Consider the following 27,595-nt stretch of genomic DNA (forward strand, 5'->3'; position numbering starts at 1 on the left):
GAGAACACGGAAAGAATTCTTAGATCAGATCAAGAAAAATAAGCTACAAATCACGAAAAATGAATCCAGTTTTGGACCTTGGCTTCGAAATAAGTAAATTGCTACTTTTTGTTTGCAATTTCATAAAATGAGCAAAATGAAGATATTGACACTCAAAAATCATATTTCACTACATTTGAGTAGCAATAATTCGACCGAGGAAAACAAATATTTCAAACAGCGAATTGCAATTTGATTCGTTTTTTTTAATACCTACACACACAAGTGGCAAATTTCAACCCTTGTTTTCTTAGACTGCGACAATATACATTAGTTTGCAAATGACAACTAATGTTTTGCTACTTCTTTTTTTTAAATTGCAACTTTTGAGTTGTAATTTGAAACAGGTTATTCTGCAGTTTGAAAATGACAGTCACAGTTTTGATACTTAGTTATCTTTAAATTGCAACTTTTGAGTCGTAATTTTAAACAGTTTCTGCAGCAATTTGTAGCTTTTAAAGATTAATTTACTTTCTATTTTCAAGGAATCATGTAGAGATTCAAGAACAATTTTTTGCAAAATCAACAATCTTCATTATGATTTACAACATAAACTTATTGGTTTTCGTATTCTCAGGGATATTTTTTTAGTTGATCGCGCGCCGAATTATAAGTTTTTGTTACAAATTGCAATAAATATATTCGTAATTGCAACTTTTGAATATCAATTTGCTTATTTTTTTCAGCATTTTCGTCGCAATTTAAGAATATTTCTTATTAATTTAAAAACTATCGTTCTTAATTCACAAATATATCATATTTATTTTTGAATTCAAGAGTGTAGTCTTATCTTTTGAAGTTTAATGGTAGTTAAAAAATTGAGTGGTTTTACTCTTCTTAGTTGTGAACGAAAACTCTTATCTTTATCTTTATGAAGGAAACTGAAAATAATTTCTGTCAGTAGTAATGCAATAAGAAAATCCACACCTTTACTTATTTTTCATTTCCGTACCATTGTATTTTGTTTGTACTAGAGAATAATAATTTAAAAAATCAATAATATATAAAAGAACGACACATTTGAAAGAATTCTTTATTTTTTATTGTTTTTAACTTATTTCTAAAAATACAAATTTAGAAACTTAAAATTAAAATATATTATACTATTTTTATTATTTTTTTTACTCCAAGTTTTATTATTTACATGATAGTTTTATTATTTACATTACAGTTTTATTATATTACATATTTACACTGTTTCGCCAATCTTCTATTTTAGAACGCAATTTGGCCCGGTTGCCCACATCTGTTGGAAATAGTGTTATCAAATCACTTTCATTCAGTAACCTTAAGGATTCCAAATCTGTGATATTAAAAGCTGAAAAAAAAAATCCAAAAATTGTTCGATTTTACTAATAAGATTGGATTATACCTAGGTCAGTAATATTGATTTGGGTGACCGTTGGACCATGAACAGTTATAAAAGAAAATATTTACTTATGCCACTTTTGATATGCATGACTATTCAAAGCAACATTAGCTTTATGTTTATTTTTGTAGGTTTCTATGTCTGTTTTCTCGGGGATATTAATATTAAATTATTCTAAAACGTAAGGAGAAATTTTAAATTAATTCTTCAGTTTGTCCTTTGTGGTGAATAACCAAATAAAATTGTTTTCCAACCAAGATATTGAAGTCGACATCAAATTCGAAATGATGAAAAAACCCAAGAAAAACGACATAGCCTGATTTTCTTTTATAAAAACAAATATATGTACCTATATATATGTATATACATACATATGTAGGTGGAACGTTGTTTTCAATTATTTACTTACAAAGAAAGTGATTATATAAGGTATCAAGTCCCCAGAGACTGAGTAAATCATACACATTTTTTGTGTTTTGGTTAAAATTGTCAGTTGCCAGTTCATTTATATCTGGCTGGTCACTTGACCCAGCATTTGACGTCATTTTAAAATTTTTTTAAAAATTTCCTAAAAAAGAAATAAAATTTAAGTTCAAAACTTTATAATGTTTTGATAAATTCGAAAGACGCACAATGGTTTTCAATTACTAGGTATTTGTAACAAAAGGGAAAATTATTAAATACTTTTGCTAATTTTGTGAAAGGCTTTGTGGTTGAATAAAGTTATTATATTTTTTTTTAAGCGCTGTTTTGAATGAAACATCAACAAAATACTAATAAACATTAATTACTTGTCACTTTATTTTACTTACCTATGCAAGGCCGGATATCAAAAATAGTTAAATGAACAATTAATTTCCTTTTTGTTGAAATTTTTATTTTTACACCACTTGACAAAAACAATATATTAACGCACGCGCGACTGTTTACGAATGAATCGAATGATATGGAATTTCAGGAATTTCAACTCAGAAGCCCAGTGCAAAGCCAGCCACATACATAGCTGAAAATGCTAAGATTATATGTGTGTATATACACTACAATGCAATTCGGGAGCGGGACACCCAAAAACATCATCACTAAGTGAAAATTCTATTGCACATCAACCATATGTGCAGAGCAACGGCGGCGCTAACAAGAAATTATTCTTCGTCCAGCAGATTTTTGGGCACGAGCGCAACAACAACCACATTAACGTTGCGCATCCTCATCATCGACGACGTTGACGATCGAATCGAAATCAGACCATCAACATACACGTGCGCAGGCCACACCCTTTTTCATAGTGTCGTGATAAGCGGTACTTGCGACCGAGAACGACGTCATCCAAGGAAAATAAATATCAACGGGTAACTGCCAGCTGCAGCAGCAAAATAAAAAAATAGTCAAAAGAAATACTAATAAAAAATGTTTTAATGAATGGCGAAAGTCACGTTACCATAGACCCCCGTCCCCCCTTGTCCCACCTTGTCAAACTCAGCAAGAGCCCATGATATTTATATAATATAAAATATCATCAAATAGACAAAGCAAATATTGGTATTGAGAAATATTCTGCAATTCTTCCATCGAGAGAATCAAAAATCTATGTAGCTATGTAATGTAAATGCATAAATACGCATAGCACTTTGGCATGCACAAACAAAAAATGTGGCTCCAGGTCTCCACGACGCGACGGTTGGCGCGAAGAGCGTATTGTATTTGTATTGTAGATAGTAAGCGAAGTAGCATAAAAAAAACATAATAAAAAATTGGATTGAGTGCATGCAAATCACCATATAAATATTTTTAAATTATTACCCTGAAAAGACTAGATTAAGACTAAAAGAATTGTAATTTACTGTTTAGCTTTTTTCTTAAATCAGCAAATATGTTTTTCTTAAATTACAATATTGCAGATTGAATATTTATACCTATTGTGATTATATTTTATTGATTTGAGAATTGAGAATGCTTAAATCACCGCATACATTTCGCAAAACAAGATTAATGAGCAGTCAAATTAAATTATTCCCCTAAAGTAGTAGATTGCGACTCAAAAGTTGCAATTTACTTTGATTTCAACAAGCTCGAATTATAACTTTTGATAATAATTACCAAATTATAAAATTTTGTATTTTACGAAGATTTGAATGCTGAATTACAACTTTCTCATTCATTTTATAATAAAATCGTCTTGATTTACTAAAAAAAGGGTTTTCGTAAATTGCAACCTAAAATTTAGCAATTAGTGATTTTTCAATTCTCTCCGTGAAAGAACAACAGAAAGAAAGATTAATTTCAAGGTTGCATTTTAACTTGGTTTGAGAGTTTTACTTTTCACTTTTTCAACAAAGTCTAAAAAATTGTAAAGTGAAAAGTGCTTTTACTTTGCAAATTTTGTGAAACATTTTGCACTTCACTTTGAAGGATATATTTTGTTTGCAAAGTTGCAAATAAAAAGTGATAAGTGTTTGTTGAATAAGGCTTCTGGTCCCATCTATTTCTGTCCAATGCTATTAAAAACAACATTTTCTCAAAATTGTATGCAATCCATTGTTAAGGACTTTTTACATTTTACATTTTAGTAAACGATTTCAAAATTTTAAACCTTTCCTATCATCTTGCTAATTAATAAATTGCTTATTCACTTTTATTAAAAAAAGGAAAATAAACTTAAACTGACCTTTTAATGGAAATTCCCAACAGTAGACTGGAAAATTTCATTCACTGTTCTATGAATCTAGAAAATTGCTTAATATTAAAGCAGTCAATTCGTGGTTTTAACTTTTTCGAAATTTTAAAAAATATTAAGATGTTAAAATTGTTTAAAATAAGTGAAATCATCTTTTAAGCTTAGTTGATTAAAAAAATGACTTAAACATTTAATTTAATAGTTAAACATTTCTCGCCATTCAAACAATTTTGACACATTTTTATAGCGTTTTGTGTAGTTTTTATTTTTCAATTTATGTTTGGTGTAAAAAAAGTCCTTCTTCGCGGAATACAATTCTTCTAAAGATAATTGCATTAAAACACCAAGAAAAACATTTTTAATTCAATTAATTGGACTTTTCACAATAACTTTCAATGGTAAATTAAAAATCTTTGACGTTAGAAAAAAAGAATTTAAGTCAGAAACTGGTCAAACTGATTTAATGAACTCAAGACGAAAAATATGAATTGTTCTTCTCATTGTCTAAAGACTAAATTAATTAGATATTTAGCATTTGTTCTAGATTGAAATTGTTGGTATAAAACTAAAGAGACAATGAAAGGCCGTTACACCAAATTTAAAACCTAAAATACAATCTTTTGACTTAAGACCTCAAGAAATATCCTTACTCACTTTTTAAATGCTTGAAAAATATGACTTATAGGCCAATTTTAAGGACACTATGAATAAGCTGCAGAAAGTTAAACTCTGCTTGCATTTTAATCTTACAACTTAATTTCTGGTTATAAACATTTTTACTATTTTATTTAAAATCTAATTAAAATTCATTAACATTGGTACTTATTTTTTTAATGTTGCATGCTTTTATTTATTCTTTTATTTGAAATTTCATATAAATTCCTTTCGGGGTTGAAAATTGATCTTTCCCTTCAACATATAGATAACAATTGTATTACCATGGGTCCATTGACAAATTTGAAAAAAGTGAATGTGACACCTTTCCCTCTCCTTTGAAAAAAAAGAATTGCCTGCGATACAAGTGTATACCTTACATCCCTTGGGTATATTTTAAAATAAAATACCAACCCTTTTTCTTTTTGAAAAATTATCATAACATTAAATTGAAGTTGACTAAACGATATACATATATTTAGACTTAGACAACTGTTAAAAATTGTTAGTGTACCTATGTCTAATAAAAATTTCGGGTGGAATAATGCAGTACGAGTAAGTTAAATTTTGTTATACAGACCACAAAAATATATAAAACCCAGAGCCACCATTATAACTCTCTAGAAAATAGTATAGTTTCGTAATGGTATTTACTTAGAGTGCATTCATTTTAGGGCTTAAAAACTTAATATATTCTGCAGTTCGTAATGAAAAGTAATTTAAAAACATTAAATTAAAAGTCCATTAACCCTTGCATTAGATATACAGTACATTTAAGCATTTATAACTTACTCGGTAGTTTACGGTACCGGTACCTATAAACGACGAGCTACGACGTACATTGCCCTATATGATGATGAGCTATGAACCTTAACACTAAGTGCTAAATAGATTATTCCAAATCCAATTTTGAATAACATATACGATAGTAGTATACAGCTGAAATGCCAAGAGAATAATTAATGACCCGTATGGTAATTAAAATGCAAAATAAACATTAAATGCGCATGTAAGTTAAATTTAAATGCAAAATCCAAAATATAAACAACAAAAATAAAACTAAATATTGTATATAAAATAGACACAACAAGAAAAAATCCAATCTAATTCCGGCGTACTTCCTCTTGGTGTTTCCCGTTTTATCGAATTTTTTTATAAGACACAACCGAAGATAAACTCGACCCGTATATTTACAGTTGTGGTCATATAATCAAGGCACTGAAATTGAAGTTGTGGTTTTTTAGTTAAAAATACAGTTGTCAATACTCGATTAATTCTCGAAACGAGTCCTGAAGAGCAGGGTAGAAAAAAAAGCTTAACAAAGTTGTTTTGCCAGCGTTGAAGATCCTCTTCAGCGGGGATACCATCTGGACCAATGGTGAGCGGATTTATGTGTGTTGAGATCGTTTAGGGATCTATCTATTTGACAGATACGAACAAAAATTGGTCTCATTTATACATTTATGCTCTCAAGTAAAGATAGAGCTATAACACACTCTGGCAGAATTGCTAGCAAACTGCCTAGCAAAATATTAAAATAAATAAATAAGGTGTCACAACAGTCCATAGCGAAGGAGGGCCTAGTGGCTTATAACAACAATTCATGTGTGCGCGTCATGTAAGGAATGGAGGGGACTTACAGTTTGTTTTGCCGAAACTCAACGGCTAACACTTTTTATTATAAAAATTACTCTTGAAGGATTTGTCAATTCCTCGCAAGAGGAGTACTCGTGAAACTTAGAACAGGCAGGGATTGAACCCGTCCGTCTTGTGCTATGACGTTCCGATTGTTAAGGAGTCGCCTATCCACGGTTGTCGTCTGACGTGGTACTGCAAATCTATCCTGTATCAGACCGCATGTATCTAAAAAGAGAAATGCCACTGGTAGAATTAAGCCGCTCAAGTGTGCACTTTCAAAATACTCGTCGGCGTCGTTCGGATAGAGCGCCCGAAAATTAAATTGTTGGTGAAAGACATAGCTCCAGCAATGTGAACTCGTGTTTTATCACGAAAATTCTGTTGATTCGAGACCCATTGTAAAAGATTAGGATGTTCGGTGTTAAGCCGGTACAGCGTCGTTAACATCCAAAACTTCTCCACATGGTAAAGAACAAAGTTGAACCACACAGGACAACCATAAAAGATCATCGGCCGTATGAGGGCCATGTAGCAAATTACCTTTACTCTGGGGTCAAGACGACTGCTGTAAAACAGCTTATTCTTGCACGTATCGCTAGTGGCCCTAGCTAACGGAGTCCGGCACAGATTTGTCTCCGACTTATGGACGCGTATTTTCAGTTTCCACTTTTCCAGTCGTCGCAATATCACTGAATCTTTTGTAAATCACGCTGCAAGATATTTCTATTATTGTCAACCTTCCGGGCCGTTCTGTACGCAGTTTGATTGTGGTCGTATACAATTGTCTGATTGGACTATTTCAGCAAAGTTATAAGGTTTTTTTTCACTTCAAATGAAGTGTTATTAACGACTTGGGTCATTCCAGAATTTCTTACAGCTATTTTAAGTAATGTAGAAATTAGTTTATATACTAAAATTTAAATGAATTGATTCAAATAAATTCAGTCATTAAAAGATTTCTGTGCTTATAAATTGAATTTAAAAAAAAAATACACTAATTTTCAATTTACTGCATTTAATAATTCTGTTGTTTATTGCATTGTAAAACTGTTTTTCTGGAAAAATCTTAGTCTTTGGTGTCTTAACACTGGGCAAATGCTTATAAAATGGAAGCAGTCTTCTTTTGCTTTCATGTTGTATAGAGTACAGAATTCCTAGAAATTTTTGTTGTATGGATTGCCATTTAAGGTTAAGAGCTCACATCTGGATTTGAATATTAACGATATTTATTTATAGCTAAATGAGTTTTCAAAATAATTATTGCTTAAAAGGTTACGATTTAGTTGTAAGTAAATTATTTGCTCTCAGATTGCTCATCCTCTGCTACGAATTTTCCTCGAACAAAGTCTTCGTGTTTTTGAATTTTCTTCTAAAGCTGCTCCTTTAGTTGAGCCAAGTTATTCAAATCAAATTGGATAACTTTTCCACAGCTATCGCCAATAGTTTGCCATTTTGCAACCCAACAGTAATTATTCCGCATTTCATAAAGGAGCATTTTCTTTGTCAAACGAGCATCTGAATGTGAAGCATTTTAATAGATGTAGTCGGCCTGCATCTTAAGAGTGTTGGTAAACAGTTTTGCAATCCCCGTTTCTAAATAAATGGCGTAGTTAGGTGTTCCATTTGGCAGATTAAAAAGTTTTTTTTTTATAAAATTTCTTAGAAGCTTTTCTATTGCTTCAAATGCATCTGCTCCTCAAACTTGTGCCGCGTAACAAAGAGATGTTTTAACAACACATTCAAATATTTTGTATGTAGCTGACAGCAATACATTTTGGTTTGAGAAAATATTCCTTCATGTCATATTTAGCAAGCTTTGCGAAGACTTCGCCATTTCAATTAAATGATTTTTGAATTCCGGACTATTGCAACCACAAGGAAAGATAGAGTGTGGTAAGGCATTAAACATTCGCGTAGTAAATGAACTTATGATGATATTATCACCTATAAATTTAAATGCTCTACGTTCAATACTATCCAAGATACTTAATTAAGTTGCAGGAGCACCAGCTCAAAGATGGGAGTTATACTCAAGCTTTCGACGTATGTAATTCTTGTAGATAACATACAGATCAGAAGGGTGAAATATTTCTTGCATCGCCTAAGGATACCCAAACACCTTGCGGCATTTTTGGCGACATCGCGTATGTGATCATTCCACAAGAGATGGTTGGTGATACACATACCGAGAATATCGAAGTGTTCAGTGTCATTGATGCAAGTGCCATCCATGGATATTGACAAGGGCATTTTACAATGCTGTTTAAGTCGGAATTTAATGAGCTTATCATATTTTGTGGTTGCAGTTCCACATCCGAAGAAGAGGGATGTGAGTCTGAAAACGAATGTGAAAAGCTAAGAGTACTATCGTCAGCGGAAGAATGTATTGGATTAGAAGTTGCAGACAGGAGATCATTAATAAAAATAAGAAAAATGTTGGAGGTAGAACAGAGCCCTGGGGCACACCAGCATTTATTTTATGGACTTCAAACTTGAATCCATCCAATACTACTTGTATTGAACAGTCCGAAAGGTAATTACTAATCCAATGAGGGAGGGGTTCATAAAAACAGAAAATACGCATTTTCGATAAGAGAGCCTGATGCCAAACCCTATCAAATGCCTTTGAAATATCAAATGCTTGAATTTTTTTCGGTTTTCCGCAGTTGGGTTAGACTTATAGAAACCTAAATTTACCTCTTTAATCCCAATAACCTGATAACCATGAGTTTCCCCGAGGTTTGGTACAATTACCACTGGATTTAATGTAACTATCGAAAAAGCATAGTAACCAGTTTAAGATCCTAACTGCCTTTCTCGTATTGCTAAAGGGTTCTCTTAGAAGATCTTTCTTTTACTGATGAATTTTGACACGAGAAATTAGCTGATGCACATACAATAATAGTTGGATGAGACTTTTCGGGGTCAAAAATAAGGAACAGTTCAAAGGTGTTTGCTGTTCGACCATTAACGTCTGATATTCGTGATGGCTCGTTGCATAGTGCGTTGATTGCAAGGATAGAGTCAACATAAATAAAGTAATGTAGCTATGGACAAAAATTGTTTAATAAGAGAAAAACATTGCAAATTTTACTCATTTAAACCAATTTAACATCCCCACTCTTGACAAAAAGTTATTTGTATGAAAAATTCTCTCACGATTGTTCATTTTTATTTCATGATTTTTATGTTGCATATACAAAATTTTTAATAAATTTAAGAATCATAGAAATAACAACAGAAACAAGAGAAACTATAAATAAAAGATAACTTTTGGAAAGAAAGATCACTATTAGAGTCTTCATCAAGAGTTACTAATTGAGATAGTAAATTTGTACAATTTCCTTCCACATTGATATATAGACTGATATCACTTTGGTTCGCTTTTGAAAGCCTTTAATCCGTTTTTCTCTGATTAGAAATTAAAGGATCAGGATTTTGTTGTTTGAGAAAGGCTATTTCTTAAACTTTTTGTGATTTGTTTCTGGTGCTTCGCTGTGTGGGCTCGTCGTTGACCAGCTTAATAAGGTGAAGTTGTCAGTACCGAATACAATACACGAGAAGTTGCTACTAGATTTGGATTTCTGTTGAAAAGAAAATGTATATACAGTGTTATGTTTATACAGCATTTTGGCATTTTAAGTATAAAGTGTTTTGAAATACAGATACAGCATAGTTTGCTGTTAATTTGATGCTGCCAATGAGCGACGAATTTTCTTTCGCACTCGTACAGTAACTAGAGTACTAAAAGATCTTGACATCCGAAAATCCACTGGTCCGGATAGTATCCCCGCTATTGTTCTGAAGTGATGTTCTTCAACGCTGACAAACCCACTGCGTAAGCTTTTCCAACTGTCTTTTTCTACTGGTCACTTTCCGAGTGGATGGAAAACTGTATTTGTCCAACCTGTCCCTAAAAAAGAAGAATCCTTGTCCCCCACTAACTATTGATCAATTGCACTTACATACCTTCTTTCCAAGGTAATGAAAACGCTGATCAATTTTCAGCTTAAGAAATATCTTGAAGAACGGATGCTTGCTTATGTCCGGTGGTATGGTTTTCGTTGCAATAGGCCCACTGGTGATCTCATGATTTATCTCACCGAACAGTGGAATAAGTTATTACATCGTTTTGGAGAAAGTTAGATTATTGAACTTGATATTTCAAAGGTATTTTATAGAAATTGGGATCAAGCTCTCTTATCGAAAATGCCTGCGTTTGGTATAGATGAATCTCTTCTTTGTTGGATTAGAAATTACCTTTCGGACCGTTCAATTCAAGTAGTATTGGACGGGCTCAAATCTGATATCCACAAAATAAACGCTGGTGTGCCACAGGGCTCCGTTTTATCTACGACACTCTTCCTTATTTTTATAAAACTTCTTCTTTTGTCTGAAACTTCTAGCCCACTAAATTGTTTCGCTGATGAAATTTCCCTCAGCTTTTCATATTCGTTCTTTGAATCTCATCCTTGTTTTCGGATGTAGACCACCAATAGCAACGTATGATAAGCTCATAAAATTCTGATCTGCTTCGAAAACTCAATGCTGTCTACTCTCGCAAAAGCGTAACCTTCCACAATGCCAATTTCCATGAGTGGTACTTGCATCGAGGAGACTGAATAACTATCAGTCCTGGGTATGTGCATCACAACCCACTTGTTGTTAAGTGATCACAGATTTGACATCGTTAAAAATGGTACTAAGTATTTAGGTTTTCTCCGTCGACGCAAGAAATTTCTTACCCCTTCTGATCTGGCTTTAATTTACTAAGCTTTTATTCGTCCAAAACCAATAACTTACTTGAGTCTTGTGAACAGAATTGAAAAAAAAGAAAATCAGTTTACCCGTGAGCCCAATTTCGGATGTATTGTTAAGAACAGAGATTCTTTCCTTAGCCGCACTTCCCGAATGTTGAATGCTTTACTAGGCTTATTATTTTCCACTCATTACGATGTGCAGACATTCAAAACCAACGTGCATCGCACTGTGTTAAATCATTATAAGGGAATTCATAACCCCTTTAGCGATCGCACAATATACACAAAAAAAAAACAGTAACACATGTAATTTTGATAATACAACATTCTGAAAAACAATGTTTAGACCCGTTTTCAGATAACATTTTGTCATTTGAGAAAATAAATCTATAAGTTGATGCAGAAGCACAATATTGAGATTAAATGTTTTTGTTAATTTTGTAGCTTAAATAATATGGCCACAACTGTATTTAGACTATAGATATAGAGCGTTTAATGTGTGAGTTGAACATTTTTATGTCAGTATTGGGTTCCAATATCAATCGTATCCATCAGCTTGTCAGTTCGATATCCATTCAGTCATCAATTTCTCCTTTGGTATCTATTCATCATCATGTCTTGAGTTTCAAACATATATAAGATATAACGTACGTATCTGAGTATCTATACAGTATACATTTTATATGAGAATATACATAAATTCAGTGAAATGTATCTAAACATAGGTACGAATATCTATGTATCTATAATATGATTCGATTTTATAGTACTCGTTCTTATATATCTTTTTGTACAGATATATCGTCATCGTCATATACTCTCGTACTCGTCGTAATAAGATACATTGATGGTGAACCCTTTTTTCTGGATTTGTTCCTAGAGATGGAGGTTTGTGAGTTGTTGGCATGGATGGAGTAGTTACAAAACACACACAAAAAAGGAGGACACACTTTCCTAAAAGGAGAAACAAAACAACAGCAAAGAAAAAAAAAACGAAAAAAGGAAAAAAGGAAATTAACGACAAAGAAACAAAAACAATAAAAAGCACCACCGAAAGATAATAAAATATATTCAACAAGTCGTACATCTTTGCTCTTAAAGCTGAAAAGGGGCAAATCATTTTCTATGGTAGGATTTAATATGGAAGCATTAAATTGGAACTATTTTGATAAAAAATTTTAAGTCAGCCTTATATTAATATAATAAAATAATAATAGAATATATTGGCAGCTTTTTAATAAAATGCAGGTGCAAACAACGTCTGCTGGGTCAGCTTGTAACTAACTACAGTCAAAACATTTACTTTTTTTATGGAAAGAAATCTTAAGCAAAAATATAACTTATATAGGTTTGCATATTTAGCGACACTAACTTGTTTTGAGATCCGCTACTATTCATAACACTATTCAACTCAAAACATTGTTTTAGAGTTGCCGTCTCTAAGTTTTTGATGTTTGGTTAAATGTCTTAAAATTCTTATAAAACTTCTTTTTAAGCCGTAATTTTGCATGCAAACAATAAGTTATAAGCAATTATTTATTTCATTAAATCTAATTGTTTTATTGGTTTGGTTAAAAAAGGCGTTTGTAGAATGTGCCTCTTAAGTTTTGTTTGGGCTCTTCTTGAGGTTAATTTTCAGATTCATCTTAGTTTTAGAACAATACCGAAAATCCAATGTGACCTTCCATCAGAAATGTATAGAAAAATTTACTAAAATTCAAGATACAAAAGAAAAGGGATCACATTTAAAAAAACTAAGATATTTTAAACTAGCTGACCCAGCAGACGTTGTTCTATCATTTTCTTCTGACCTAAATATTCTTAAAATTAGTATCCTAATTTTCATTGAGACCATAAGACACCTTAAGGTTCCATTTATCTCAAGTTAATGTTCAACAAAAAATGACAAATAAAAATGTTTGAAAATTCGCTTGACATGCGCCTCAAGCAGTCGTATAATAGAGTTTTTCGTATTATTTTGTACGTTTTTTTTATATATTTTTATTTTATGTTTTTGAAAAATAAATTTATGAAGGCAAAAGATAAAATTTATAAAACAAAATAAAAAAAGATGAGAGATAAATAACACACAGGTAACAAAAACAAAAACTGAAGAAGTTGTAAGTTATTACTTAGATGATTATGTTGGAATTTCTTGTTTGTTGTTTTAAACTTCTCTTTTGCACGCTGCTGCTGACGATATCTCGGCCACAAGGGATTAAGTTTAGGGCAAGTACGTAAGTGGGTGTTAGGTATAGCTTTGGAGGTATAAAGGTTAAAATTAAAAGAATTGACATACCTAGCTAACTTACCAAGTGGTATAGAGTAATAAGATGGTAGTTAGTTCGTGAGAATTATCTTTGCTCTGTCACGTGGCTAGGATAGGATAAGGTACAGAATCTTTTTTTCTAATTGACATAGAGAGATGAAGAAAGAAAATGTTAATTAATCAAAATATTGCAATTTCTGGGTAATTTTTAATTCAACTTTATGAGGGGAAGTCATTTTTCAAAGGAATACCCAGAAAGAAGGATTAAAAAGAGAATGATGATGTATACATACTTATAGGACCGATACAATCTTGAGCGGTTAGACCACTTATTTAAAGTTACGCTGCAATGGATATAAGACCTCCTTCAGTAATATTTTGCAGTCATCACTCATCATCTATGTACAAAGGTTTTTTAGAATGTTGTACATACTCGGTTATTAACGTTTTCTGATTTCAAGAAATTTAAAAATTGACAGCTGGCGATTGCACTTCAGCCAAAAAGTTTGTGCAGTACGGACGTTAGAAAATATAAAACTATGCACTAAACGTTAACGCAAAATTGCTTGAGGGCTTTATTAGAATATCATGGAGTAGTTTAATATTTTTTGTAGAGTCCTCTCAATTTCCTAAAATTTTACTCAGTCACTTTAGATAACCAAATAATTTTTAAAGTTGTACCTACATTTTTTTCAAAAAAAGCTATAGGTAATAAATGGGGCTTACAACCCAGAATCACCCATCGGCTATATACATCCGTAATTAGACCGATTTTAATGTAGGGTGTGGCAGTATGGTGGACTGTTTTAGAGAAAGCTATAAACCGAGATAAATTAAATAAAGTCCTATGTTCAGCTTGTCTATGTAAAAGCAGATCGCTTCGCACGACCCCATCTGCGGCACTGGACACCTTACTCTACCTTACACCTCTTGATATCTTTAGCAAAACAAATAGCTGCAAGCTCTGCTATTCGCCTCAAAGCTTCGTTGCAGTGGACTCCGTAATTCTTAGGTATCTAGAACCAATTCCAAAGCGCACAGACTACACCATCCCCCAACTGTAATTCTACAGAAATTTCAAGATTTCTATACCTCCCAGATCTCCTCCCTGGAAGATGTGTCAAAAACCTGATATACAGATGGTTCAAAAACCAAAGAAGGAGTTGGTGAAGGTGTTTACCTACTCTGAACGACCGAAATTAAGTCTATCATTCCGCCTTCCCAATTATTGTAGCGAGTTCCATACGGAACTTTTGGCGATAAATGAAGTCTTGTCCTTAAAAAAAACGTGATATCAACATCTGATATTCGTATTTTCTCAGATAGTCAACCCGCTATCAAATCCCTGGACTCTGTCTCTACAAACTCTATAACAGTCCATAACTGTCGATCATCTCTAATGGAGATGGCGCAACAGTTTAATATTCACCTTTGCTGGGTGCCGGGCCATAAAGACATTCCAGGTAACTGTAAGGCAGAAGAACTCGCCAGTAACGGTACAGTGCAGCATATCCTACCACGTTTAGCACACACTTTCATACCAATCGCTTCTTGTAAATCGTTGCTAATGTAAGACGCTATGAAGAAGGCAAACACCAGGTGGAACAACATCAAGACGTGTCAGATCACAGAAAACATTTGGTCAACACTAGTCCCTCTCCCTTTCCATCTTGGACAGCCACTTTAACGTAACCTAACCTAACCTACATTTTTGTTCCACAAGGTCAGTTAAAAACTAATAAAATTTGAATTAAGAAACGCATAAGTATTGTTCAAGGGTAAAAATTCTCGTTTAATTTTGTATGAATTGAGATTCATATACATTCAGGTTTAATGGTTTTTCTTTTATATAAACTTTCATTCTTTTTGTTAAACATCTTGGCAAAATTTTTGTAGGGTAAAGTCAAACTAATGACGAAATACATTTTTTGAAATTCAGTGCTACGCATATTTCAACGAAATATATCAATCCTAATACTTTGGAGCTTTGGAGAAAGAAATACAGTTTTAGTGGCCCGTTTTAAACCCTTTTGCTGAGAGATGGTACTATTGGGAGTTTTTTCTAAACGTTTGGTTAACAATCTAGATATACTTTTTTCGAAGTGTTGTGACTGCGTCTAATACTCGGTTTACATAATCGCCCGGTTTCGCATCGCATTTACTTGAGTTGATAATGATAATATCCTTAGAGACAGTGCTTACCTAAAACACTATTGTCGCTGTGGAGCAGAGTATTGAAAGAATGATAAAATCCAATTCGTGCAAGAATTAAAGGCTAACGCCGAAAACGAAATGGATACCGATTGCGATTTTCACAAGAACATTTTATTCACCGATCAAGCAAATGGTTACGGTAATAATAACAAAAGTCATTGTTGAGACGCCCACGCCGTTACATCCTCAAAAAGTCACTCTTTGGTGCGCTTTATGGACAGAGGGAGTGATTGGTCTATATTTTTTCAAAAACTAAGCCACCTAAATATTGGTACAGTTAATAGGGCACGCTATAGAGGCATTATTAATGACTTTTTCGTGCCTATATTATAGGATATTGCTGTGGACGACCTTTAGTTTTAAAAGACGACAAGCTTTGCTAAGTGACATATATCCAACGATACAATGAACTTATTGAAGGAAACTAAATGTATTAACTCGAGTCATGGGCCTGTGGCATGGTCTCCAGGATTGTGCGTTTTGATACTACTGGACTGTTTTTTGTGGGGTTATGTGAATTCGTTTGTCTATGCAGAAAAGCACGAGACGATTAACGTCTTTAAAAAGAATAATCGGAGCATTTATTATGAAAAAGGGCCCCAATTGCTTAAAATTCTTGGCCATAATATAAAATTATATTGGTTTTATTTTTTCTTAAAAACCATAGGTCTAAAAACAACCTTTTAAAAATTTTACCAAAATATAGAATTTTAAAGAAAACAGATCTAAAATGTCGATGGTTAATATTTATGGCTTTAATGTTCAGGAAATTGGTTTTCTTTAAGCTTTCAACAAATTTCCAGGTACTGCATATAGATTTTTTCTAAAAATATTTATTTGTGTTAACAAATCTTTTTCTAGGTTTTTTAAGAGGTTTTATTTTATGTAGCCCAATGTTTGAGCCACCTGATCCGTGGTTTTCCTTTACTGCACTGTCGGGGAGTACTGGGCCGGACTTATTTGTTTCCAAGCCTTCTGCCTAAGTCACTTCGTCGCTGTACAGCCCGTACAGTTCGTCGTTCCATCTTTTCCTACACTCATTTTTTTTTGCATACGGGACAGTAGATCACGCCAATAACTTTCAAAACGACCCAAGGTGCCTTCATCCGTTTTTTTCGTAGTTCATGCTTCTGCACCGTATAGCAGGACGAGGATGATGAGGGTCTTATATAGCAACACTTTGGTCGCTTAAGAGAAGGTTTTATTACTCAATTGCTATTATAGTCCAAAGAAACAGTTGCAAAACGGTTAGCAAGCGGAATTCTTCGTTTGTTATCAGCGCTGGTGTTCTTCTTTGTGTTCATAGCGGAGCCTAGGGCGGCAAAGCCCATAACTACCTCAAAATTACGTCCTTTGATGGTGACTTTTAAACTGAGACATCGGTGTTGTAGGCCTTCTCTTGATGACAGCATGTTATTTTTTTGCCCTTATTAACCGCTAAACCCATTTTTTTCGCTTCTGCCTCAATACTCACAAAAACCTCATTGACATCACGCGGAGAAGTAAATTTTGTTGGCAGCAGAGAAGTTCAAAAGAAGTTACTTCTGGATCGGTCCGAGAATTATTTGGCGATCTCTTGCGATTGTAGCTTTTTAAAGTTGTATCTTCTCCCAGCATCTCACTATTTTGCCTTAGGTCTGAAAACTGCAAGTGCTACCTTGTCTTTTTTTTAATATAGTACAGGCACTCAAGGGGATATTATTACCCTTAACACGTTAAAGGTTAATCACAGTGCGAGTGTTAATAAAATATGAAAGGATTAAAGAGGAGTTACCAGTGCACATTGGTCTTAAAATTTTGAATATTGAAATGGGAGGGGAAAAGAGAGTTGGGTAAAGCATTCCACATTCTCGATGAGTGGTTAAAAAGAGAATCTCTATACTAAACAGTACGTCCGAAGTTGAGCTCGAGGGTTAACTGATGAGCATTCCTAGAAATGCGAGTATTACGGCTGAATTGTTTGAAGGGGGGAAAGCAAATGGCTAATTCGACAGAACATTGTTTATAAAAGTATCTGTAAAACAACAAAAGGCATCATTTTCAAGACTATTTTTTGTATTCTATATAAAAGGCTAAAATTTTAGGGGCTTCTTCCCAAATATGCGAGTTATTTTCAAGTCTTGGACGAATGAAGGCTTTGTAAATTACGGCCAGATCAGAAAGGGTGACAAATTTCTTGCACCCTCGGAGAAATCCTCAATATCTGGCAGCATTTTTGGCAATATCAAATATGTGATCATTCCATAAAAATTGATCAGTTTCATGGATGCAAGTGCCACTAACGACAGGAAACAGCATTGAGTTTTTGAAGCATTCAATTCTACACGGTTTTTGATTCCCCATTGGACAATGCTGCCAAAATCACAATTTTATGAGCTTATCATACGCTGAAGTTGAAGTTGAAATTCCGAAGGACAAGGATGAGAATCAAGAAAAGAATATGGAAAGCTTACGGTACTGTCGTCGGCGAAACAGTTTAATGGATTAGAAGAGCCAGACTATAGTCATTTATTCCATTGGTAACATCTTATAATCGCTGATTGGGTCCGTAAAATGTTTCAAAATTATCCGATTTTTTACCTTTGAGACAACGTTAATAAGCAGAATTATCGCATTTGAAAAGCATCCCCAATGTATCACTGTTTCGTGTGGGTTTTTGGCTGGCGATATGGCAGTGTGATTAGACCTTAGTTTTTCTAAAATGAGTCTGATGGTCCAATGATTTTTTGGTTCTCCACGTCCATATTTTCAACAAGAAACAGCTAAGCAATCACCAAGAGATTCGGAATATTCGAAGAAAAATTTTCTATTGTCGTGTTATTTCTTGAAGGAGATTTAACACCTTTCTTGGAATCTTTTGAAAGAAAAGGCTTCACTATTGATTAGATTTGAGATCTTAAAGATTGAGTTCGTGAAGTCATCGAGAAAATGCAGACACAATTAGTTGAAAATTTAGCGAAAAGGACTTTGGAATATAGTCCTTTATTGTTAATGTCATAATTTCATCTTCACAATTACGTAAGCATCTATTGATATGCCTAAAATACTCTTATTGAAAACTCTGTATCAAACTAAATTAATATTGAAGTCAATATCTGCACTCATTCCTGAGGTATTGTCTCTACGTAAAAAGGTCTAAAGAGGACATATTTGACATATTTTTCAAAGCCACTTAAATTGACGTTTTTTAAAAGAACGGATATCCCCTTATTTGTATAAAAATGTGTTATTTAGTCTAACATCGAACTTCGATTTATATATTCACTGTTTTATTTTTCAGTTAAGCTCAGATGTTCACTTGTCTCACTAAATCAAATATTCATTAAGAAGGCACTTGAAAGAGTTTCCTTAAAAGACTCTAGGTAATTGATTTTATTTTTTCAATTCTTTTTCTTTTTTCAATTTATTTTTCCTTAACTTATGCAAATTTGTTTTGTTTTTTTTTTTTTTTTGTATTGAAGATTCACGATACCCAAAGCCAAAAGGAATATCTCAAGCCCTGTATTGCAATTTCAAAAACAAAAAAAAATCACTTTTACCCTTTCGTCGTTATGTCAAAATAAAATCTCACCCCAATTTTCGGTCTCCTTTCTTTCTTTCTATTTCTTAAGGTATTCTAAAGAAAACAAGTTCATTGTCCCTTAAATTCGCAAAAACATAAAATATCTCCCTGTAACCAGAAACAGAATAAATCCCAAATAAAGTTTGCATTTCTATTTTCCAACCTAGGTACAACTTCCATCACACCCTTTGCCTTCTCCCCTTCGGAAAGAAAAAAGAAAATAGAAAAATCTCAGTAAATTCTCGATCCAATTTGGAATTCTCCATAATCGTTGGGCTACCATTTATATTTAGTATATTTTCACATAGAACGGAGTTAATATAGTAAACAACAAGATTACGAAAATAAAATAATAATAAAACAAAGAAAAAAGGAATAGCTAAAAAATCAAGTGAAATTTTATATAAGAAGGCTTTTCTTTTCGTCTACGGACAAGGCATTAAAAATAAAACGACATAAAACAAACTCCTAGAAAAAGAAAAAAGCAAAAGGACGAGTAAAAAACCCGAAAAATCCTCCACCGCACAAAACCGCAAATAGTACAACATAATTTGAGTAAAGCACATAACATTTATGCGAACAATAAGCGTCTAACTGTGAACGGATTTTCTCACCCTTTTTCTGATACACCAATATCCCGCAATAGAAAACAACCCCAAACTCTAATCTCCCACCCACCCCACTATAACGCAGCAGCTGCCAAATGTCCTTAAAAACGTCTTAAAAGAAGAAACCAAAACCAAAGAATGCTACAAAGACAGAGAGAGAATTAAGGAGAGTGAGACTTGGAGAAAATGTGTGAAAACGCAAAAGACGCTTACTACAACAGAAAGAGCAGACAACTTTTTTATTTTTATTCTTTTCTGAGAAACTTTACGACTAAGAAACTCCATCATCCCGAAATTTATCGATTTTCCACTTTTCTTTCCTTAAAATATGGCAAACGGAAATGGAAAAACTTTTTCCATGAGAAATGGAATTGTGTGTGAGAAGCATACGAGTAGCAGAAAAGGATACAGCAAAGCACAGCGCGACCGAGGACCGAACGCGGAGATGAGGAAAAAGCGAGAAAAATAAAGAACTCAAGAGAATAATGTGTGGTAATTCTTCATCGTCCTCGAGCCGTTCGTAGTTGTAGTCGTCGTCGTCGTCGTAGTCGTAGCCGTTTCCATCGCCCTCGTCCTTCGTTTAATATAGATATATGCCTCGACTGCTAAATTTTCACCCTTAAAACGTCCTTGTCGAGGCGAGATATTTTGTTTTGAGCGTCTTCCTTCCTGACTGGTGACGTGGATATAACAAAGCCACTGTTCTTATTGTATGCTCCTTTACCATCAACTATGCTGTGGAACTGGTACTGGGAATGAGGTAAGCAGGCAAAATCCAAATCCCAGATGGATTTTACGAAAAGCAGAAAAAGGAGTGAGTTCTGCAAATTGAATGAAATCAACTTTAACACCCAAAGCTTTTGCACGCATCAAATTTAAGTACCACGAAAAAAGAAAAACGAATACTACCAAAAAGGACGAAGAGAACGAACAAAAAAATGGATTTTCATGGAAATAAACACTTTTTTTAGGCCTGGTTCTTTTATATCTTCATACAATCACACCTCCCTCCCCCTCTAAAAAAAGAATGTGAGATATTTTCATACCTGAATTTACGTTTTCATTCATCGTGTATACATATTTGTAGGTACATTTAACTTTCATTATTTGACAGGTGCCTTTTGGGTGCGTTGAAGCTTTGTAAGTTATGTATTCAGGAAATATTTGGATTGAGCTTAAGGGATAATCGTTTCCAATATTTGCTATCGATTAGTTATAAAAGAGAACTTATGTATCTATAACAATTAAGAAAAAAGGAACCGACAGTCAAAAATGGTGGCCAACATTTTTGTTTTTACTTTTATATTATTGGAGAATTTGTCAGTATGTTAGAGGAACACTTTTTGAAAGACTTAATTATGGTGCAGTAGTAAGTGAGCAGTTATTTATGATTGCTTATCTACCCTTGGTTTTCATCATTGAAAATTTTGTTTCGATTTTTAAAAGCGAAGAGTTTTTTAATTTTTAAATTGAAATGAGGATCTTTGAAATACTCACCAAGAACTTACCCCCTCTCAAAAAAATGAAATAATTTTCGTACACCCAACATTGAATCTACTCCTAATCTAATAGTGTGTCCTAGCATGGAAGTTGCATGGAGTAACGATGGTCCCCATAGGTACCTTTCTGCTTATTCGCCGTAATGCTGTATATAAACAAATTGTTGGAAGTAAAACAAAGTCCATGTGGCCTTATTTCACTTTGTTATAGGGAAATAAGAACAACTCCTAAAAATTGGCCATATTGCAATATATTTTATTGTTGAATAAGTCCCAAAAAAGCAAAAATTAAATTTCCAAAAATGGGATGTTGTTTAATATGAAAAAACTTCCCATTCTTACAAAAATATTGGGAATTATTTCTTATTTTTGTTGGAGAGTTATTTCACGGAACCTCAATTAAGCTTATGAGTTTTAGATTTGTTTTTGACAAAGTAAAATAAATAGTTCATTTTTAATTTTTCAATGATGAAACCCTTTTTATATTTTGAAACAATTATTACACAGAAGGCGTTTCACATGACAGACATTTTCAATGGTAGTTGTGACCGATTTATCAATAAGATTTCAATAATTGGTTTCAATGATACAAAACCAATAATAAATATTTCCTAATTTTACAATTATATTTATTTTTGTCAAGAATCAGCCATTTTATATAGACGTCTGCAGAATTTAGAGTGTTTATTTAAGGCAGTTTTTTGCGATAAAAAAAAATACTATTACGGAAATCATTCAAAAGCTTAAAAAGTATTATGGGAAATCTTCATTCGTTAACTAATGCTTTTTACCTTATTTAAGAGTGGTTGTGCAAGTTCACGCATCGCCGAATGTTTTGATCGATAAACTCCATTTTTTGATTATGGGCGATATCGGCTCATGTCATTCCTAGAGTTTGAAGAGGCCACATGATTTTCGCATTGCTCATGTTCGATTTATATTTAAACATGTTCATTGTTCAACTAGTTGCTGTATTGGCTTAAAATTGATATTGAACGTAGGAATTCGCGTAACAACTCTCAATGTTTAGTGAAGTTTCAGACATCTTTGACAAAGTTTTTGCAAATTTCATAACCGTAGAAGAAATATAATTTCACAATAGCACACCAGACAAGTAGGACTTCTCCTGGTTAATATAGAAGTCGAAGAAGGCCAATTTGAGTTTGTTAGCAAACAATAGATGCGTGTGGTGTTATTAAAGTCAATTTTCTTTAAAATGGTAAAAGTAGTGTATTTTACATTGAACTGCTAGATCGATTTAAAGCGGATTTAAAGAAAAAACAACTTCATTTGGCGAAGAAGAAAAATGTTAATTTTCACCAGAAAAAAGTCACAGTTCATAATTTCATGAGTTAGGCTTCGATTTCTGTGTGTGACAGATAAAGGTTAACCTAGATCTTGCATACTAGTGAAACGAAGCATCAATGTATTTTCACTCCATCATTTCAGTGAAAAAGATAGCACCGTAGCTAGGCTGGAAACAACCAAAGGAAGTTTCTGACTAGTGTCGGCGTATCTTGGCCATGAATACGTTGGCCCTCTCCCTAGAAAAACTCTGGAGAAAGTCGTCGCTGAAGCGGAAAGGCGAAAGATCCGCCTAATTATTGGGAGCGATGCTAACGCTCATCATACTGTATGGGATAGCACGAATATCAACGACAAAGGTGAGTCTCTTTTTTGATTATATTCTTGATACTAACCTCTTAGTAAGTAATGTTGGAAATGAACCAACCTTCATACCTAAAACTCGACAAAAAGTCTAAGACATAACTCTTGTCTCAGATAGTATACACCATATGATCTTGGACTGGAAATTATCCAAAGAACATTATTTCTCTGATCATAGATATATCCAGTTCAATATAAATGTGGATGATAACCCGAGTCCATTAACTTTTCGAAACTATAGGAAAACTGACTGGGCTTCATACAGGAACTCATTACAGAGTTTACTAGAACCTGGACTATCTAGTCCTTTCTCTAACGCTAATGAGCTTGACAACAGATCTATAGAAATTGCTTGTTCACTTATACACATAAAGAGAAAAGAAAAAAAGAGGAAAGAGGAAACCACAATGGTGGGCCTCAGAGCTTGACTTGCTCAGGAAAGAATGCATTAAACTTTTCAACAGGGCCAAACCTGCAAGACTAGCCTCTCACTGGGACTCTTACAAAGAATTCCTAAAAATCATCAAGAAGACACTAAGGAAATCTAAGCAATCTTCTTGGCGATACTTCTGTGGCACGATAGAAAAAACTTCTAAAGCCTCTAGGTTACGGAAAATTCTTTCAACTAGTCCAGCTATGCCAAGCTGCTTGACAAATGCAGACAGCTACTGGACAAATTCAAGTAATGAATCGCTGAACTTGATTTTGGACACTCACTTTTCTGGTAGTTCTCTTACCGAAACTTGCAACAATTATATACGGTCAAGCTCCAATACAACATATCCACAAGGTCTGATCACAAGGGACAAGCTTCAATGGGCACTCAACAGCTTCAAACCATTTAAATCTGCAGGACCAGATGGAATAATAGCAGCCGAGTTACAAAAGACTTCTCACATAATTGCACCAATTCTTGAGGCAATTTTAACCAGCTGGCCTTACCTGGTCCATGTTCCCTAGGCATGGAGAGAAGTTAAAGTAGTGTTTATACCCAAAGCAGGTAAATGCTCCCAAGTCAATCCTAAAGATCTACGACCTATAAGTCTATCATCATTCCTTCTTAAGACCTTGGAAAGATTGATTGATATCCATTTAAGGGCAAGTATCGATACAAGACTTTTGTCTTCGTCTCAACATGCTTACTGTAAAGGTAAATCGGTGGAAACAACGTTACACACTTTAGTACGCACCGTTGAATATTCCCTCCATCGTAAAGAATTCACTATGGTTGCTTTCCTTGACATCGAAGGTGCCTTTAACAACGTGGACACATCTACAATCACATCTGCACTAACATCTCTAAATGTAGAGAGTTCGCTTCGGGAGTTAATTCATTTAATGCTTACTAGCAGAATAATTAACTAAAAACTGGGCAACTCTTCTAGTAGGCAATTCGTTAGTAGAGGGACACCGCAAGGTGGTGTTCTATCCCCTCTCCTCTGGAACCTAGTGGGGAATGAAATCCTAACTAGTCGGGATGCGGAGGGTTTCAGAGTGATAGCCTATGCGGTCGATGTTCCTATTGCAGTTTCAGGAAAGCATCTTAACACCCTAAAAGAACTCTTACAAAATGCCTTGGATAGGCTATTACTTTGGCTGATCGATGTGGACTTGGTGTTAACCCACATAAAACCGATTTGGTCTTATTTTGCAGGAGATACAAAATTCCATTTGTCAACACATACATCAAGGAACGAGTGACCGAGTTACACATACATAAAAACTTGCTTTATGGTGTTTAATATTTTTCTTCTTTAATGTCGCTTTCTATTTTTGAGATTTAAGGTATTTTTGACATAAAAAAATAAGGTTTTTGATCATTACTTTTAATATTGGGGTGGAAAAACTGTCAAAAAATGAGATTGAAAATTTTCACTTCTTGAATTTTTGCAATAAGAGCTCTTTGTAGTCATACAAACAAATCGAGTCAGATTTGTGAATCTGATAGCTTAAAGAGGTGGTGAAGTTAGGAATGAGTGGACAACTCTCAGATTTCATGATCTATTTCAGACTTCAGATTCAAACAAAATGGATTTGAGATTCAAAAATCTGAATCTCAATTTTTATCAAAATTCACACATTTTCAAACACAATTAATTCTCTGTTTGATATCTGTCTGAACATTCGTTATTATTTTATTTAAAAAAAGTTAGGTTTATATGAAGATATTTCGTAAACAATTACAAAATTAAAATTTATCTACTATTGGCCAAAAAAAATCTGAAATTTTTACACAAAAATTTCAAATCAATTAGAAAACGACATAAGTTAAATATTTTTTAAGTTTTTCTGACCACAAAATTAAAAAAAAGATGCAGAAAGCTCGGTTTTTAGTTTAAAAAAAATGAGACCAACACTGTTTGAAGCCAATATTTTTAATTTTTAAAAAGATATTTGAGTCGAAAATCTTTTTTACCAACTTTTGGTAATTTTTTTTCGGTTTTTAATTTTTTGTAAAAAATCTGTCGGTTCAATTTTTTTCAAAATTTTAGTGAATGTTGGCCACAATAGTTTTTGAAAGATAAAAGTAAACTAAAGCCAATATCTCAAAGCATTGAAAAGATATTTGAGTCCAAAATCAATTTTTACCATTTTTCATTAATTTTTTTTAGGTTTTTATTTTTTGTAAAAAAAAACTGTCAATTCGATTTTTCTCAACAATTTGCAGAATGTTGAAAACAATATTTTTTATAATATAAAATAAAATAAGTTTAAAGCCTAAATTTCAATTTTTTGAAAAGATATTTGAATCGATATTCAATTTTCACCAACTTTGAGCAATGGTTTTTTTAGATTTTTATTTATTATAAAAAACTGTCAATTGTTTCGAGATGAAATCATATTTTAGTCGTAAAATTTTGGAGGTTACAAATTTTGTTTTACAGTTTTTCTGATTTATAAAAAAAATCGTTAAATGGATTTTTTTCAAAAAATATTCTTCTTCGATATCACGTTACAATATATTATATAAAATTTAATTCAAGTCTCTAGCGTTTTTGGTTCATGAGATATTCAGGGTTAACCAAAATGTTCACCTTTTTTTAAACTGCTATGGTAAAAAAACCACCCACGCAATTTTCTTGAGAGCCCTTTCTGCATCTTTCTGTCTTATTATCTTTATGACAAAATTTATTTGAAATCGATATCTCTTCCGGTTCTTGAGCTATGGAAGACGAAAAAACGTCGCGAACGTACGGAAGTACGAACGTACGTATACACGCACGCACAGACATCTTTCTAAAAATCTTTTATTTCGACTCTCGTGTCAAAATTTTCAATTTGGCAAATCGGACCCATTACAATAACTTCCTATGGGAAGTCAAAAAACAATTTTTGAAGTTTTTTTTTGAACAAATGGAGCTAGAAAGTTCAAAAATGTTTTGTAATTTTGTAAATGAACCACTTTTTGCCAAAAGTAGCCGTGTTAGTTAAGTTAAGGTTATTTATAAAAATGTTGACAGTTAACGCGGCTCCATGAGTAGAGTACCCGTATTCTCAAAATTTAACTTCAAATGTTTTCCCCCATGCATGGGCCCTTATAAGAACTTAATTTAAACTAACGACGACTGACCAAATCTACGAACATACCCCAATATGTCAAAAATTTATCCGAAAGCAAAACCAAAATAACAAATAAAACTTTGAATAAATCAATATCATGAAACTTTCATTTTTAGTAATTTACTTAAATTAATTATATGTAAACACAACTCAAAAATAATCTTGAATAGAATTTGGTTTTTCATTGTTTTTGTTTTATTATCTGACAGCTAGACAAGTCTACCAACTTAAAATTAAAATAAAGCAGCTGCGGATACGTTTTTTTGGGAAATCGAATTTGGCTGCATATAGTGATGCCAAAAAAACTCGCTTATTGTGTTTGATTATTCGATTAATGAGATTGTTTTTAAAGAGTTACCTAAAAACAGATTTCGGAGTTATATTTGATCATAGACTTTCTTTTAATTTTCAAATTGATTTTATAGTAGATCTTTGGATTGTACGAAGTAACACAAAGATTTGCTTTTATCCTTACGCCCTCAAACGCCTTTATTCAGGCTTTGCCTTTGTAAGATCTTAAGAATAGAAAGAGTACAGACATCTTTTAAAAAGTTAATTTGGAGTATTGAAAGGCCTCTATATTCTATTATTTGCTATCTCCTTGGTATGCAAACACTTGAGTTCAGAAGAGCCAACAATGACATTATGAGTTAAATACAACATCTTTTAAAGGGCTGGATAGTTCAAAAGTTCCAGTTTTCGATGACGAATAAAATAAGGATGAATTTGATCGATTACATCCATCATGTTTTCTTGATGTTTTGGATTTCTAATTTAAAAAGGAAACAAATTATGGTTATTTTGGTATTGAAATTGTGTATGCTGTACATTTTTGTTCCTCTCACTAAGTTTGAGACGATCCTCGTTGTTTAAAAAACCTACATAAATCCAAAAACCTGTGCTAGTGTTATCCAATCGTATTCACTATTTCCATTGAATATTTAAAATAGAGAGTTTAAAACATTTCTACTGACATCATGTTGCTCACATATCGGTATACAAGATCCGTTCGTCCAATTTACTATCACATATATGTACATTGAAAACAATTGGTTAAATTGTTATTTATTCAAATAATTT

General features: G+C 33.1%; 1 long non-coding RNA gene across 1 annotated transcript; it reads right to left on the reverse strand.

Annotated features, from left to right (window-relative positions):
• Positions 1-721: 721 nt before the first annotated feature.
• LOC129942029 (uncharacterized) lies at positions 722-3,085 on the reverse strand. Its single transcript, XR_008780963.1, has 3 exons — positions 2,221-3,085; positions 1,818-1,976; positions 722-1,357 (listed from the first exon to the last, which is right to left on the reverse strand). It is a non-coding gene; the product is annotated as an uncharacterized LOC129942029 (long non-coding RNA).
• Between the last annotated feature and the right edge of the window lie 24,510 nt (positions 3,086-27,595).

The sequence above is a fragment of the Eupeodes corollae genome, chromosome 1, assembly GCF_945859685.1.
Source record: "Eupeodes corollae chromosome 1, idEupCoro1.1, whole genome shotgun sequence".
NCBI classification, from domain to species: Eukaryota; Metazoa; Arthropoda; class Insecta; order Diptera; family Syrphidae; genus Eupeodes; species Eupeodes corollae.